The following is a 14,824-nucleotide window of genomic DNA, read 5'->3' on the forward strand; positions in this document are numbered from 1 at the left end:
AGTATGTAAAGGAAAGTTCCTTTGCTTGAGTCTCTTAAAGTTAACTGAGCATCATAGAAGACAGCTGGAGAAGACAGGACTATAATATGATACCTCACTCAATTTCAGACTGAATACATTTATAACTACATTTCTAACAGGTTACAATATAGAATATGTCTATATTTAAGAATTCTATGGTGGCCAAATGATGGTGGACTTACAAGGTGAATTACACCTTTTACTTAAAAAAGAAACAAACAAAACCTAACATTAACATTTTATAATCACAAAAGCAAAAAAAAAAAAGCTGTAACAGTCTGATACTATAAATATTGAAACAATATGGAAATAAAAGAGTAGAAAAGAAGAGTCACAACAGACACACACAATGGGACAGAGACTGCCAGGCCTCTGGGGACCGTTTAGTTATAAGCACAGAAACAGTGTTACATCTGCAGAGTCCAGAGTGAACATGACCAGACTGACCTGCCCAGTCCGCTTTGATACATTAAATAAGCACCTTAGCCCTTTGTCCTGGGTTTGAGACCTAAAATGATGCATTTGTGGTGAAACACGTCAAAGACCTATGCCCCCCCCAAATTACAAAGTATTTGTGTTAAACTATAAACTAAATAAAAGTCAAGTCAAAAATACCTCCTTAATGGATTAGAATATTGACTAGTGTTAAGAGTCAACTCTCCTCAAGCAGATCTACAGACTCAACAAACCCTGGGCAAGATGATTCTCAAAGGACCACAGGAGGGTAGTGCAGGGCTCAGTAAGTGCTTGCTTAGCATATGCAAGGCCCTAGGCCCAATCTCCAGCTCTGCAAAGTCAACTAGTGAGTTAAGTAAAAGCTAGAAAAAAGGAAACAAAAACTTTAAAAAGGCAACAAAAAATCAGAGGGTCAGCACAGCTTGATTTCCAGACATATAATAAACCTACAGTATTCAAACAGCAAGTTACTGTCTTAGGGATACATAATCAGAGCGATACAGCAGGACAGACTCTAACCCAACCCCTAACTATACAGACACTGGCTTTAACCAAGGGGTAAGGCACTGAGTAAAGAAAGAGCCTTTTCAACAAAAGGTGCTACCTTATTTGGATATCTACAGGCACAAAATGAACTTTGATTTGTTATTAAAAAACAGACTTTCGAATATTTTACTCTCCAGCGCTACTGAAAATGAAAACACAAGCCACAAACTGGGAAAGGCCTTGCTAAGACCATTTCTCACAAAGGCTTTACAACTGGAACAGATAATGAAATCAGAAAACTCAACAATTAAAAAATTAAACAACCCACTTAAAAAAATAAGCAGTAGACAAGAAATTCTGTCAGAAAATGTACCGAAGATCTTCAATACATACTAAATGTCACATAAAAAGGTATTTAACAGCAGTCATTTGGGAGGCACTAACTAAAACTGAAATAAGCTATGAAATAAGTCGAATTAAAAGACCGGTTGTGTCAGGAGTACCTAGAAGATGCTGACAGTAGTGTAACATGGTATATCTCCCTTCAAAACAGACTGGCAATTTCTTAAAGTGCTTGGCTTCTGCTAAACAATACAAATTGTCATCTAAATAGCTACCCAAGAGAAGTGAGAATGCACGGAGGCTTCCACAGGAATGTTAACACAAGCTTTATTTTCAGTCAATCCCAAAGAAAACACTCAAATGTCCACCAATAAGCGATTAGACAAATCATAGAAATCTCACACGACGAAAGTTTATTCACAACACAATTATGAGTGACTGAAGCCATAGGAAGAACACAACCTTCCATGTGGCTATAGACATCTAGCACACGCAGAGCAGATGAGTGCCGCCTTCCTGAAGAGGGTGAGGAGACGACCATGAGAAAGGGAGCCCAAAGAATACGAGAAGACTTTTCAGAGGCAATGGATATGTTATCTATTTTCATTGTTGTAATGGCTTTCCTAAGTGTGATGTTTCAGATGTGCCATTAACATTTTCTAACAGTTGTTACATGTTAGTTATAGTTTAATACAGCAGATTTTAAGCTAAGAAACAAAAATAAGAAGCAGGGCGGTGGTGGCTCACACCTTTAATCCCAGAACTCAGGAGGCAGAAGCAGGCGGATCTCTGCCAGCTCGAGGCCAGCCAGTGCTACAGAGTGAGTTCTAGGAAAGGTGCCAAAGCTACACAGAGAAACCCTGTCTCAAAAAAAAAAAAAAAAAAAAAAAAAAAAAAAACCAAACAAACAAAAAAGAAACAAAAATAATATTTAGAATTAGTAGAAACCCAACAAATTCATTTTAGCTTAGATTTTAGAATGTTAAGATTTTCATACTGAAAACTCTGGTACTAAAAATACACCTAAAGTAAAATTGTCAACCAAGGTAAAAACAGCCGAAAGAGAGGGTTGGTAGGAGGATCATACAGAAAACCTAAACGAGAACAGAAAATAGGGAGTAAACTATCAAGGTAACAGCTGACCAGGAGTGATCCAGTGGGAACTGGAAATCACACATTTATGGTGACTGACCTAAACCACCAAGGACCTTCAGAAGCACTGGGCTAACTGTGAAGGAAACGGAGCAGACAAGAGGACAAGCATCCACAAATATTCATTCTCTTATTCGTGGAGCTCCTACACAGCACAGGCTAACAGGGAGGAAGTAACAGGGAACGCCTCCTGTCCAAGCATTTATAAATGTTGCTCCACTGCTCCTCTGTTATAGCCAATGAAATGCCAACTCTAGATCAATTTAGCTGTCTCCTGTGGTGGTATTGTGTTCCCCAAAATATTGTGTACCCTCATAAACTTATCTGGGGTCAGAGAACAGAAAAGCCACTAGATACTTAGGATAGGCAGTGGTAGCACACGCCTTTAATCCTAGCATTCCAGAGGCAGAAATCCATCTGTTCAAGGATACAGCCAAGCATGGTGACTCATGCCTTTAATCCCAGAAAGCGAGCCTTTAATCCCAGGGAGTGATGGTAGAAAGCAGAAAGGTATATAAGGCGTGAGGACCAGAAACTCAAAGCATTTTGGCTGGTTAAGCTTTTAGGTTTTGAGCAGCACAGTTCAGCTGAGAGCCATTTGGATATGAGGACACAGAGGCTTCCAGTCTGAGGAAACAAGATCAGCTGAGAAGTTGGCCAGGTGAGGTTAGCTGTGGTTTGTTCTGTCTCTCTGATCTTCCAATGTTTACCCCAATAACTAGTGTCAGGTTTGATTTTATTCATAAGACTCTCTAAAATCCCTGCTACAGTCTATTAGAACTCAGAACAGCTACCATCAAAGAAAACCTCAGTGTTGCATATTACCTTTTTGTTTGTTTTGTTTTTTGAGACAGGGTTCCTTTGTGTAGCCTTGGCTGTCCTAGAACTCACAGAGATCCGCCTGCCTCTGCCTATCATCATCTTCATGACTACTTGATTAGTGTTCTTGACTAGTGATCTAAAGATTTCTGAACTCTAAGTCCCCCACTGTTCAGAAAGCTGAAAGCAAGAGGATGCAGAAAACAAGTCCTTCACTTTTCTGCACTCTTCCTTATCCTTCTGATTACTAAGAGGATGGAGCACCTTGTTCTCTACAGCAGTCCTCTGGCTCTGAACGCTGACCACTTCAGCTTCTTTCTCATGAGGGCTCTGCCTTTTCATTTGTAACTTTCACCCTTCAATTGTATCTGCCTCTTAGCATTTGATACTTATTATTCACTTCTTAAAATAACTTAATTATCTTCTTTGACTATGACACCTCTGTGTGTGCTATCTATCAGGTATACTTATTGAAAGAGGAAAATTCTGGGTGATGCCAACTTTTCAACTGCAGTAAAGTGACAAATGGTACTCCTCACTGAAGCTGGGACTGCTGGAGAACAGCTTAAAGGGAAAGGTATTACAACTGGTCTGTTGAATTTGAGGATGCTAGTTACATATCTAAATGGAGCGGACAAAAAAGCAATCAGATAAACAGGAAATCCAGACAAAAGCTAAACTGGGTGGTACAAGTTATTGATGTGTAAAACTGGGCATGCATATTAACAGACACTCCTACTTAGGAGATAATATGAACATTTAAAGAATAGGGGACAGGGAAGAAGGTCACAGCAGACACTGCAGATCAGCAAGCACAAAGCGAAAAAGAAGGCATAGTGTAAGGCCCTGGGAGGTAGCATGCACAGAGCAGGGGGTAAGAGCATGATCTACTGCCAGTCTGCTATGCTAACCCTGGCTTTTGCTCTGTGCTCACTACCTGTATTACCTTGTGCAAATGGCTTGATTTTCTCTGTACTTTATTTTATCCATCAACAGACAGGGAAAGAAAAATAGTATTTACTTCATAAATCTATGTAGGCTTGCAGATCAATCAATGAATCAGCACAGACTGTTCAGAACTATGAGTTCATTAGGCAAACATGAGAAAGGCAAGTTTGAAAACTGAGGAATGATCATGATTTTAAAATGTACAAAAGATCAAGTGGGATAATCACTAAAACTTTTCTTCACTCTTTCACTATACATTTCTTGAATGGCCCTGTTCTAGGCACTAGGGCTAAGCAGGGAATAAAACTGACAAAACACTCTGCCTTCACAGATCTTGTATCCTGTTGAGAGTTGAGAAATAGGCAAGACAAAAGAATAAACAGTAAGGACCACTATGTATCAGGTACTATTTCAAGCACTTTATACATAATAAGCCAATTCATCCTTACAATAATATCATAAAGTATATTACACTGCTATTATCCACTTTGTACAGAGGAGAAAAACTCAGATGCAAAGTAGTTAAGTAATAATCATGTCACAAAGCTAGAATGTAGCAGACATGAGTCAAATCTAGCTATTCTGCTCAGACTCTGTGTTCTTGTGAATTATCCAGGAGCAAAGGAGTGCATAACCCATGGATCTGGTAGTCAGGCTATAGCAAAAATTTTAGATGACTTAAGCAGGGAAGACTCTTATCTCTAAGGTAATTTAAATAAAAAAAATCCGTAGAAAGTGAGAGGGTGAGCCATGTGAGTATCCCTGGGAAGACTGGTCTAAGCACAAGTGGTAGGAACAATGGTTCTGTGATAAAAACTTGCTTGCTAGACTCAAGAACCAAGGGGAGGTTGTCAATGAAGGTGGACCACAAAAACTTAACAGGAGAGAGATCAAAGAAGGCTCATAGGACTTCAGCTTACACTCTGGATAGTAAAATGTAAAGTCACCAGAGAGTCATACAATGTAGCACAATTTATAAACTAAAAAAAATGACTGATTCCTATATTAGAATAGACTGAAGGCAGTCCCAGGAAGACCGATCAGGAGCTGTTGTTAGTTTATCATCACTATTACAAATACTTGTAGAAACAGCTTAAAAGGAAGATTTATTTTCGCAGTGTTAGAGGTTACAGTTCATGGTCACTGACTCCACTGTTTCTGCACTGTGGGGGAGAGAATACCAGGGCAGGAAGCCTGTAGTTGAACCCTACTGCTGACCTCATGGCAGTCAGGAGGAGGAGATGGGGCCAGAGACAGGGGAGATCTTTCCAGGGAATGCCTGCAGTGATCTCCTCCCTCCAATTAAGTTCTGCGCCTACTTCCCTCCACCTCCCAATAATGCCACTGTATTGTGTCTACACAAGGGCTTTATCAATAGGTTAGGTCAGAGCCCTTGGGATCCATTCTCTTCACATAAGCTCATTTGCTGGCAACCAAGCCTTTAACACAGGAGCCTTTAAAAGGATATTTTGTAACTAATCCATAAAAAGTACTGTTACAAAAATATAAACAGGAGAGAGTAACTCAGCTTAGGGTAAGCAGTATCTAGATTTGAGAGTAACTCAGCGCAGGGTAAGCAGTACCTAGATTCAAGAGTAGCTCAGCACAGGGTAAGCAGTACCTAGATTCTAGAGTAGCTCAGCTCAGGGTAAGCAATATCTAGATTCCAGGTCTATTTCAAGAGTAAACAGAAAAGAATTTGCTGAAGAACTGGAGGTTGGGTGTGAAACAATGAATTGAAAAAATAGCACTAAGATTTATGGCATAAGCAAGAATAGAAAAGCCATTAACTGAAACTGAAAGAACTAGAGAGATACCTGGTAATATCAAGAACTATAAAGAATTGGGTTGCTGATACTCACATGCACTTGAGGTGTCTATTGGATATTTCAATAAAGAAGTCCAATAGAACCGGAGGCCAAGGATAACAGAAGATTAGCACTCTAAACCTGAGTTTTGTCCGTATTAAGTGGCAATTTCCTCCCAAAGAAAACTGTCTTATTTTGGAGGGAGCTAGTTTAAAACATAGGATATTCTAAGAGGAGGTGAAACATTTCATCCAATAGGAAAGCTCCTTAATAAGCTCAGGAAGTAAACAACTCAGAGACTTCAGGAAGTCCCTGAAACTGACCAGCTTCATTAGCTCCCTCATTCTCCAAGCATATATAAGCATTAAGGACTGCTGAGAGACACTCACAGATAAGGTGAACTTCTTAGAAGAGGTTCAGACTAGACCACCTAGAAGAAACAGAGATCCCCCAAGCTACCTGGAGGAATAGAGATGTCTAGAAGAGGCTCAGACCACTTGTGTTGCCTCAAAGAAAAAGTTTCCAAGCTGTTGAGCTGTCTGCAAGTTATGAAATACACTTGAAGCTCCCAGTATTCATGAGCTCTTACCACGCTGGGGTAGGTTTTGGTGGTGCAGCAGTCTTCGAGTCATTTTTGCGTCCTCACCCATTTTTCTCTAAGTAACCACAATAAAATTCATTGATTCACCAAGTTCACCAAGTTGGTGGTATCCTTACTTTAGTCTGTCCTTGCTTCCCTATCTAGGGTAAGACAGTATCTCTCAACTCCCCAGAAATAGTGTCATACAACAGTCAGAATGTAGATGGCATTTCACACCATAGCACTGGGAAGAAGGCAAAGAAAACCAGGGCTAAAGGGAAAATCCATAAAGACAGTACTGCTAAGTGAGACTAAAAAGAGAGCAAAAGAATGTCCTAGAAAGCAAGTGTTTCAAGAAGAGAAACAGATGTTGATGGATTCACAGATGAGGTCCACAAAGTGGCTACTGCATTTATAGAACACAGAGATTTCCTGTAACTATGATCATTGTGATGAAATTCCAAATTTTTCTAAGACATCATACATCTGGAGAGTGTACTTAACAGTTCAAAACAGAATGTACCTTTTTTTTGTCAATTTTATTTATGATTATCATTATCAGTGTGGGTGTGAGGGTATGGTACAAACGTATGACTGAGGACAAGCTTCAGGAGTTGGTTCTTTCCTTTCATGTTGGGTTCTAGGGACTGAACTTGGGTAGTCAAAGAAAGGTGCTGAGGACAAAGTGCAAGAAAAGACTATTTGGTGAAAAAGAACACTATGGAATGGTAATGTATCATAGTACAAAGTTACAATGGAGTATCTTAAGAGTTAGTGTTTGTCACCAGAAAAGATTTATTTATGTATTTATTTACTTATTTAGTCAGTTAGTTTGTTTGTTTTTCGAGACAGGGTTTTTCTGTGTAGCTTTGCATCTTTCCTGGAACTCACTCTGTAGCCCAGGCTGGCCTCGAACTCACAGAGATCCGCCTGCCTCTGCCTCCCGAGAGCTGGGATTAAAGGCGTGCGCCACCATCGCCCGTCTCAGGAAAGATTTATTAATGGTAAAGTGGTAGGCAAATAAGCCCCAACATCATGTCAGACAGTGAGAAGATTTGTTGTTTTTCATTTTTAAAACTGTATGTGTATGGGTGTTTTGCCTGCATGTGTGTCTGTGAACCACATGCATGCAGTTCACGCAGAGACCAAAAGGTGTTAGATCTCCTGGGACTTGAGTTACAAATGGATGTGAGCATCCATGAGGTTGCTGGGAAATGAACCCAGGCCCTCTGGATGAGCACCTAGTACTCTTAACCACTAAGCCATTTCTCCAGCCCCAGTAACTGTGTTAAAGTAATACTTTTGTTTTTCAAGGGTTTTACACTTTGGTGTCATGTGCCATTTTCTAGATTTGGTATAGATATAAGAAAGGATTGCCAAGCACGGGGAAAAAAACCAACAACTCACAAATAGGATTAAAGGAAATGAAACAGAAGGGAGAAGGTGCCAGTCTTTCTTTAGCTCTACGGATCAGGAAATGTGTTTTTCTATCTATGCACTCCTGTTAGGGTTTACTGATGTAACAAGTTACTTAATTCATGTGACTTGGTCTCAGTCTTCTTGCGGGTCCACTCAAGCTTTCCCAGGCAGCTGGCCTGGGGAAAAACTGCAGAAGCTAGAGATCCAAGGTCTACTTAAGATTTGAAACTATAACATCACTTGACGGTCTGGCTTCTCTACTTGAACCACTGACTTGGGACTGTCTATGTGTCAGATCTGATGAGCCACGCATTCCAAAATTCTTCTGATAATCAGAAAGTGAGGATGCATTTTAAAGTAGACCAGCCGCTCACTCATTCACCTCAGCAGGTCAAGCAGTCTGAGGGGATGTTTCTAACAGAAGCTCTTTCTAAAAGCAGCTCCAAACAGACTTCTAGAATACAAGCTAGTGTGAAGCATTTTCAAATACAGTGCCTCACAAATATGACCCACATGAGCTTCAGACTAAAGAACTCACCAGGAGAAATAGCAGAGGCACAGAAGTTCAACCCTTTATTTAAACTTTGAAGCAGGAAAGCCAGAGTTTGTACTGTAACTCCAAACACTAGACCTATTCCGGTCTTTCCACAATCTTAAAGTTAGTAATAGAAAACTTAATGAACTGGTAGTGGCTGGCTTCCTAGACTGGTTTCACTTTAAATCATTAAATGGCACAGGCTAATCACTGTACTTAAAAATGAGAGACTGAAGTAAAAAGGGAAGGAACCAATGATTTGCCTTCAAATTGAGGTTCCTTGTGATATTCTTTGAAGTCTGTTGCCAAGTCCTTATCCTGAAAGTTATTACTAGCAATTACTCTCTGATTGCTATGTGCATATCAGACATTATCATCACTCTAATTATAATACAGTTAGCCAAAGCTGAATGGTTAACTTTCAGTTCAATTAAATGTTTGTTTTGCAGCCTATTTATAGATATGACAGATGTATACTGCTCAAAGATAATTATGGAATTTGATACTTTCCAGAGCTGATATAAAACATACAAAAACACAAAAAAGAACAAATAAGACAATTTAGTAGGGATTGCAGCTGCTAACGGAATATGAGGCCAGTTTGCTAAGGTTTTAAATCTGTCTGCCAAAACACCCAGTGATAGCACTTTCTCTAGCATTCTCAAAATTAATAACTGCTGACGATGAATATATTACAAAGTAATTTCAATTTATTTTGTGGAGAAAAACAGTGACAAATGAGTTCTCCTTTTTGACCAGGACTTTTATTGTGGTGACTATGCATAACACGAACTATGCCACTAGCACCACTGTGAAGTGTGCTAGTCAGTGAACTGGCTGCGTTCAATGGGTGACTTGATCACTACCGCTCCTGAAACTTTTCATCACCACAGACTGAAACCGTGTGCAAACAACTTGTCACTCTCTTTATCCCGTTTTGTTCATTTGTGTTAGCCAGGGCTGAGCTGTTCTGTAAAACTTGGTTTTACATTTTGGTTGAACTGTGACAATTCCAGTAACTACAGGAATATAGTAATTAGGTGTAACGTAACCTGTCTCTAGATTCTTGACTTCCCTCCCTGTGGACCTAGTAATGGCCAGGCAGAAGAAACGCTTACTGATCACCTAACCTTTAACTGACTGCTCACTGGTTACCACCAGCAACAGCCAACTGCACACCAAAAAAAGCAACTTCCAACCCTTGCATCTGCCCTATAACTACCCTAGCTTGTAAGCAGACAGAAGTCTCTGGTTCTCAGAGACCTTTCTGCCACTCCCCTTCTCCCTGCAAAAACATAAAATAAAATACGGGCCTGGACCGTCAGCAAGTTGTTCCTTCTCTTGTCTTTCCTTTGGTTTCAATTTGGTTTGGTTTTGAGACACGGTTTCACATAAAGCCCAGGCTGTACTACAACTCACTCTGTAGTTCAGGCTAGCTTGAAACTTACAGCCCTCCTGTCTCTGCTCCTGGACTGTTGGGTTACAGATGTAATCTAGTTCCATTGCTCTTTCACTGAAGCCTCTGCTAGCCTCTAGCCCACATTCTGTCTCTACGAATCTGAGTATTGACATAAGTGCAACCACATATATATGTTGACATGATATATGATATGACATGACGTGATATATGATATATGTGGGTGTGTGTTGTGTGGTTGTCTCTGTTCATTTAGCATATTGTTTTCAAAGGTCTCACATATATTGTAGCATGTATCATTCCTTTTTTAAAATCACTGAATAATATTACATTGTATGCTTATACCATATTTTGTTTATTCATTCACTATTAAGACACTTAGATTATGTCCATTTCCTGCCACTGTAACAAAATATCTAAATCTAGGACTAATAAAGAAAAGTAGTTTATTTAGTTCACAATTTTGAAGATTCAAGATCATGGTGTCAGCATCTACTCAACTTTGATGAAGGCAATCTGACCATATAACTGCATAGAAAGTAATCAGAAAGGGAACTGACAGACAGGGGTGGGTTTACTCCGCAACAACCCACCCTCATAAAAGCTACCTCCTCCACAAGACCAGCACCAACCCCTTCTGGAGACAGGGCTCCAAATGACCCAACTACTTTGTACCTGTGTACCACTGTAAAATGTTCTAGTCAGTAACAGCAGTCATGTTCACAGAGTTGGGTAAACATGACCACTACCCATTCCTGGAACTTTTTCACATCCTAAATGTTCCACCAGATCAGTACTGTCACCCTTGGGCCAGTGCCTCCAGTAACTGAACCTCTATAAGTCAAATGACATCCAGAGCAGCTCATTTCCATCTCCTGGCTTCTGGGGACACTGGGATGTAAACATCTGAGTCTGTTTCCCATGCATTTGGTGGAATTATGTTTGGAATCCTGTTTCATTAGGGGATTCTGTCTGCCTTTTTGGAAATTGCCCGGGTTTTTCTCTGGCTGCAAGGTTTCCAGTTCCCACAAGAAATGACAAGTGCACTAATTTCTCCACATTTGCCAAGGCTTATTTCTGATTACAGCCACTATGGTAGCTGTGAAATGGTAGGTATCTCACAGTGGTTTTCATTGGCATTTCCATAAGGACATCAAATAGTTTTCATTTACTTATTTTCCATCTGCATATCTTCTTGGGAAAAATAACTATTCAAATCATTTGGTCTATTTTTCATTTATGTTGCCTTCTTGTTGAGTTGTAGGAGTTAATATATTGTGGAAACATACCCTGACCATATATGTAACTCTTGTTTGGTGGGTTATCTCTAAATCATGATGGTATCCTTCAATGCACAAATTTTCAATTCTATTTAAGTCTGACTTGTTTTCCTATGGTTATCTAGTCTCGGCATCATACTGAGGAATCTACTGGCCTGGATATTCACCTAAGGGTGTTGTAGTTCGGGCTCTTAAGTTTGGTTGTATTTTTAAAATCCACTTTGAAATCAGTTTCATAGATGATACAAGTAAGAGTTCATCTTCAGTGTTTTCCAAGTGCTTATCAAGTTTTTTCTTTAGAGCTTATCAAAGAAAAAGCATGTTGGTATTACAGTGGTAAGCACAGCTGCTTCTCTGAAAGGAGAACCTTCTACTGTCAGGTTCCTAAACCAATGCAGTTTCTGCTTCCTACCAGGATCTGAAGGTAAGGCTCTATCACTGAAGACACCACACTCTTCAGACAAAGGACTTAGGGACTCAAGCAGGACTGACAGGGAGGCTTCCTCCCAGGAGCGGCTCTCATACTATGGGGACGGTGTTATTCAAGATGCCCAGGGAGGGAAACAGCTGGTAGTTCTACCCAGCTGTAATGCCAATGAACTGCAGCAATGCTGGACCCACAAGATAGCCACAACGGCACAACAGTGGTACTTTTACCTTGGGAATAATGAGGCACCTGTCTAACTGGACTTAAAGCTTGCCAACAGGAGGGAATTCATGTCTAGTACTGTAACCCTAGCCAACTCCCTATGGCTGGAGAGGTCACAGACCGAGAGAACCGTTGACTGCCAGGTTCCTAAACCAATGCAATTTCTGTTTTCTAAATACTTATCTTTGCAACCACAGGAAAGTGTAGCTTTCCCTCCTCATGAAAGATTCATTTTGCAACAGACAGAGACTATTACAGAGATCCACAACCAGTCAAAATGCAGAGAATAAGTGACTGTGGGGTACCCAACCCCAAATGATACATCTGCAACATAACCCCTACACCTAAGGCTCAGGGAAAATCATGGAAAGGGAGGTGAAAAGATTATAAAAGCCAGGCCTAGTGCATCTGCTGTTACATAATATCCCCTAGACATGACAAAGAAAACACGCCCAAGAACTTTCAAGAGCCTCACAATGACACCACCAGTGGACATGCCAATGCAGACAGGAGAATTACAAGTGATCCCACTCCTACATGAGGAGCTCCAGACAGTCAGTGGCTACTAAGAGAGGAAGAATCAGTTTCCTCCAGAGATGAGCTCCCACATGGGTTGTCCAATCCCAAGTGGTCAGCCCTAGTCACATGTACATAAAAGCAAAACTAAATGGATACACACATAATATATACATATGTACATACATAAAGAGAGATCATGAATGTCAGTGGAAAGGACATGGCGTGAGCTAGAGGGAAGAAGAGGGGCAGGAGCAATGAGGAGGCACTGCTCATGTATAAAGTTCTAAAAAAATATTAAAAATAATAAATAAGTTTAAAGCATAGTTTCGTAAGTATAATAGTAATGTTTCAAGTGCTCACCAATTGCCTACCATTTGTTTAGTGAAAGTTCTTTTGGATAAAAACTTTTTAGAATGTTTCAAAATTATTGCAACTGTAAATAAATCCTAGGTTCAGTAAATAAAGTTCATAGCTCTTAAATTTTCCCAGGAATAAACCAGGTAATTGCTAGATTCAGAAGGCATAAAAACATTAACATTCTTTGAAACACTGGGCATACAGGGGTTTTAATTTGCTTTATCAACCTAACAGTCAAAGAACTGTGCCTCTCTTCAAAAGTGCACTGAAATGGGCACAGTGAAATGGGGAAGATACCGGTATCTGGGCAGAGGTCTACAGAGACTGCCTTTACAAACATGAGCACAGCAGCAGGAGTCTACACTGAAATCATGGGCACAGTGAAATGGGGAAGATACCAGTATCTGGGCAGAGGTCTACAGAGACTACTTTTACAAACATGAGCACAGCAGCAGGAGTCTACACTGAAATCATGGGCACAGTGAAATGGGGAAGATACCGGTATCTGGGTAGAAGTCTACAGAGACTGCCTTTACAAACATGAGCACAGCAGCAGGAGTCTACACTGAAAGAAATGTCCCAGAAAGCAGTCAGTCTCCAAGCACCACTTATTTTCATACCTTTAGAACTAAACAATATTGGCTCATTGATTACCTATGTTTTCTTTTCTGAATTAAGTTTTCTTACCTCAGCATTCTTTGAGTGATCACCTATTTTTTATGATCTTATAAGAGGCCATCATATAGAAAGTATATGAAAATAATTTCCCAAATACGTTCATCTTCTTATTATAAAATTTGCCTTTTAATTGTTATGAAATGTAGAATAACCTTTATATATGGTTAAACTGACATCTTATGCTTCTGGCAACCATTATTTAGTTTATGTTTTTCATCATAGACATTGAAATAGTTATACCATATAAAATATATACTGCCATGAGATACTGGAGAAACTGAGCACAATTTTCCCACAATATTAGAAGTTCCAAATCTTAATTAATACTTTAAGGGAGTAAATTCTACAATCTGATTCACTGAAATTACTAAGTAGGCATCCAATCTAGTCACTCATCTATAGCATAAGAAAACTACATTTTGTTTTATAAATGCAGCTCTCAAAATGTTTTGCTTCTTCAAAAATATTCATTCATTATGAGCATTAGCTCTTAGAGAAAGGAGAGGAGAAAATACATGATTGGGGTCTATGAGCAATTTCCTGAAAAGGAGCCTGCAAGACAACCCCTGCAAACACCTTCATCTCCGGTATTCAGACTCACATGACTCTCACAGACAGAGCTAGCAGTGCTCCCAATACTTCAAATTAAATGATCGTCACCTTCGTCTCTCATTTACTGCTTCACTACACTATTGTTAATTTCAGTAATAACCCAAACATGACTTATTAGGGACAAAGTTGTTACTTGTTGCTTTTAAAAAGAGAATTGCATTTATAAAAACCTTAATTACTAAAATTTTAAGTTCAACATTTCCACATGAACATTTATTGTTTGAGACTCAAAATCTTCAAAGATGAACTCTAAAGCCCTGATACTATTAAGCTCTGCAACAAAACATTTTTCCACCAGGAGAGCAATCATTTCTACTGGTTTCATATTAACTAGTACACTTCTTTTATTACATTTATCTCATTATAGTCCAACCACTTTAAGTGTTTCTACCTATCTGCTAGCTTGGGAACGCCCCCAAATCAAATTAAACCCTAATTCTTCTACTATCTTTAGTCTCATACAAGAGCCTAATAAATAACAGATGTGTGATACCTTTTCTTAAATGAATGACTAAATATAGTCTGTCCATGGCAACTGTCCTCTTTTCCAATAATTTATACAGTTAATGTGTATTCTGAACTACTCATATAAAAATTCTTATCTCTTATTTAAAAGATATGATTAATTACTATGTATTATCCTTCTTAACATATTTCAGCAAAGTACTTACAGGTAAGTAACAAAATATTCTTGTGAGACACCTTACCAATGCTTCCTTTTTACAAATAAAAACTCAACTTAAGTA

The 14,824-nt window shown here is 39.3% G+C and overlaps 1 protein-coding gene across 1 annotated transcript in view; it reads right to left on the reverse strand.

The window, feature by feature from the left end:
* The window catches only part of Man1a2 (mannosidase alpha class 1A member 2), a 128,531-nt gene that overhangs the window by 32,859 nt on the left and 80,848 nt on the right, over window positions 1–14,824 (reverse strand). The window lies entirely within an intron of this gene.

Source organism: Peromyscus eremicus, chromosome 6 (genome assembly GCF_949786415.1).
Source record: "Peromyscus eremicus chromosome 6, PerEre_H2_v1, whole genome shotgun sequence".
Taxonomy (NCBI): Eukaryota; Metazoa; Chordata; class Mammalia; order Rodentia; family Cricetidae; genus Peromyscus; species Peromyscus eremicus.